The 3,650-nt window shown below is 41.5% G+C and overlaps 1 pseudogene; it reads right to left on the bottom strand.

Moving 5' to 3' along the window:
• Positions 1–2,918: 2,918 nt before the first annotated feature.
• LOC136159682 (ATP synthase subunit d, mitochondrial pseudogene) lies at positions 2,919–3,374 on the bottom strand (annotated as a pseudogene).
• Positions 3,375–3,650: the final 276 nt, after the last annotated feature.

Below are 3,650 nucleotides of genomic sequence, written 5' to 3'. Positions count from 1 at the left end.
TGAAAGTGCTTAGGATAATGGCTAACACTTAACAGGTGACCCGCAGACACTAGCTCACATTCTTTAAAGGCAGTGTCTTTAATTTCTGTTTCTATAGTACTGCTCAGGCGCTCAGTTGTGTCTGACTCTTTGCAATGCTGTGATTTGTTGGCCACCAGGATTCTCTGTCCATGAAATTTCGTAGGCAGGAATACTGGAGTGGGTTGCCATTTCCTTCTTCAGGGGATCTTCCGGACCCAGGAATTGAACCCATGTCTCCTGCATTGGCAGGCAGATTCTTTACCACTGAACCACCTGGGAAGCTCCTTCTGTTTCTATGGTTTTCCTTGTTAAGGGCTCAGGGTGCTGTTTTGCTCATCAGAGAAACATCATTGGGACTACTGACTGGCTATCTTATCTGGTTGCTGAGAACATGCAAGTAGGAAAAGATTTAGGACCATGGCTTAGATGGTAAAGAATCTGCCTGCAGTGCGGGAGACTGGGGTTCAGTCCCTGGGTCAGGAAGATCCCCTGCAGAAGGGAATGGCAACCCACTCCAGTATTCTTGCCTGGAGAATTTCATGGACAGAGGAACCTGGTGAGCTACTGTCCATGGGGTCACAAAGAGTCGGACACGACTGAGCGACTAACACTTTCTAACATTTGTGGCCTGAAGTCTGGCAAAGTCCCAGATTGAGGGTTCCCATGCCAGGTGGGCTGCAGGAAATGGAAAGATGGGACAGCACATCTGGGAACTGGGTGAGGCCAGATCCATGAGACAGACATCTAGGGGAAAAAGGACTGAGGATTTAGCCTGAAAGCGTAGTCTGGTGCAGGCATATGGACAAGAAATGTTCCCATAAAACACTCTGACTCTTGTAACGCTTCCAGCTCTTAGAGTTCACCTTTGTGCTGCCTTTTCTGTCTTCCCGACTCACTTCAACAAGTCCATTCTGATCCTTATCTGTGTGGGGGCAGGGCTTCTCTATCTAGGTGCCTGGTCTGATTACCTAGGAAGGTACACAAGTAATTGCTGAGAAAGTAGTTTATTTTTCCCCAGGAAACACGGGATCTTCCCTCCATCTGGTTCCTTAGTGCTTCTTCTGCACGAGAGTTGGAGACCCCGTGAGATGGCTGCAGTGAGGCTCAGGCAAGTTTAGGGGACAGAGGTGGGCATTAGTCTGATGTGACTCCGGGTGAAGTGGGCAGGGTTACTCAGGGGTTGAGCAACCTGCTCCACAAGTGTTCTGTGGGAGGAAATGAGATTTGGGTGGGAAACCCTAAGCCTGGAGATTACTGAGGACCAGGGAGGGGTTTGTTTGTACAGGGTGAGACCAGCTGAATGGAGGGGGGGAGGGGAGGGAGCCTGTCGGAAGGTCAAGGAAAGTGTCACCTCCGCTGCACAGCTCACTTCTTTGATCAAAGCAAAGGAGCAGTCAGGTGACTGCTACTCATTTATTTTTCTACTATACATGCCTTGACCCATGATAGGATCCTCAGATACAGAGTTGAACACATTCCTCCATTCATTCACAGGCTGTGCAAGGTCAGAGTCTTGGTTGACTTGTTCTTGGTTGTTTCCCCCTTTATCCCTGATCATCACTCCTATTTCTCCTCCACTCCCTTTTTCATTTCCCACTTCCCCCAAATGCCAATCACTGACTGATATCTGGTAGTCTTCAATGATATGACCTTGAACCTGTGTTCCTATGACTTTGGCAAGAGCATCCCTGGGCACATGCCCAGCATGGAGCATTGCTGGGCATAATGTATATGAGTACTTCATTTTCACTAAATACCCCCTGGTTGTTTTCTAGAATGTGTGTGCCAGTTTGATGATGCTCCAGAAATGCATGGGCAAGTCTAGTTCCCTGAATCTTCTCCATCACTTGGTATTACCCAGCCTTCTAATCTTTGTGCATTGTGTATGTGTATGTGAATAAAGTAGTATGTTACTGTTTAAAAGTTTGTATTTCTCTGATTTCTATGCTCTCGTAGAAATACATATCTCATCCTTGGTATCCATTCTCTAAATTGTATATTACATGTTTAGTTCATTTTTCTCTTGGATTTCCAATCTTTTTCATGCTGATTTGCAAGAGTTTCTCATATGAGTTAGATATATAATTATCTACAGTGTAGATAATGTAATTTGTGCTGTTGTCATTTAGTTATGGAATCAAGGTTCTACTTATTAGCCTCATAAAGTGATTGACATTTTCACTTCTATAATGGTTATTTATCTATGCAAGTATTAAATTTATTCTTTGCTAATTTGACACTTTTATTTTTTAATGACTTTATTTTTAAATTTTAATTATTATTTTTCAGTTAATTCACATAAAATGTCATTTTATTAAATTGTATATTTCCACATTTAAAAAAATTGTATTAAAATATAGTTGATTTACAATGTATGTATCTATTCTTATTTAGATTATTTTACATTATAGGTCTGGAGAAGGGAATGGCTACCCACTATAGTATTCTTGCCTGGAAAATCCCATGGACAGAGGAGTCCAGTGGGTTACAGTCCATAGGGTCACAAAGAGTCAGACATGACTGAGTGACTAAGCACACACTTTACAGATTATTACAAGACAGCAAGTATAGTTCCTTTTGCTATACAGTAGGTCCTTACTGTTTGTCAGTTTTATATATAGTAGAGTGTATATTTTAATCCCAGACTGAATTGATCCCACTTCGCTTATTCCTTTGGTAACCATAAGTGTGTTTTCTCTCTGTGAGTCTATTTTTGTTTTGTAAATAGATTCATTTGTATCATTTCTTTATATTCCGCATATAACTTTGCACTTTTATTTATTTTATTTATTTATTTTTTTCACCATGTAGTTATTTTTAATGTGCAAAGTTTGTAATTCGAGGGCCAGAGCTTTCTCCCGGACCCAAGCTTATAAACTCTCAATTGGCCTGTGAGGCTAGTAGGGATACTTCTTCTTGTCTAATTTGGTTTCTGGAAAGACTTCATTCAAGTCCTCAGTGGTCATCTGATCAAACGGAATTATGTTCCTCATCTTCTCCAGCTCTTTCTCATATTCCTGAATCCTGGTCTTTGACTGAGTCAAAAACTCAGCACAACTTTTCACATCTTCTTTTTCTTCAGCCTCCACCTGGGCAGTATATTTATCCTCCAGTATAGGAACCTTCAGGGCATTAAACTTCTCAAAGTCATCCACCAAGCCAGCCTTTGCCACATTGGCCTTGTAGTAAGCCCAGTCGATGGCAGGTGGCTTCTCAGGCAGAGTAGCCAACCTGGACATTAGGGTCTCATTCCAGGACTTCAAGGAGTTAGCCATGGCCTTCTGGTTTCGAGGGATGATCTCCCCGAAAGCTACCCAGTCAATGGTTTTTAGAGCAAGCTTCCGTCCAGCCATCTTGAGATCCTTTACCAACCCTGGGCGGCCCACAGTCAACTTTGCACTTTTAAAAATTCACTATGTCATTAGGTTATGGATTCCTCTGCTTATCTATGTTATATAACAATAACACTCTGTAAGTCTTTTCAATTCTTTTCTACTCTATACCTTAACTTTCACTTTTTTGTTTCTTTTTAGAAAAAATAAAAATATATATGGTGTTTACTTATTTATTCTTAATTGACATAAGTCTCATAGTGAGTTCTTCTTAGTGAAGTACTTCCAAGAGAATAT

This window comes from Muntiacus reevesi, chromosome 1, assembly GCF_963930625.1.
Source record: "Muntiacus reevesi chromosome 1, mMunRee1.1, whole genome shotgun sequence".
In the NCBI taxonomy this organism is placed as follows: domain Eukaryota; kingdom Metazoa; phylum Chordata; class Mammalia; order Artiodactyla; family Cervidae; genus Muntiacus; species Muntiacus reevesi.
This window is presented reverse-complemented; position numbering and strand designations above follow the sequence as displayed.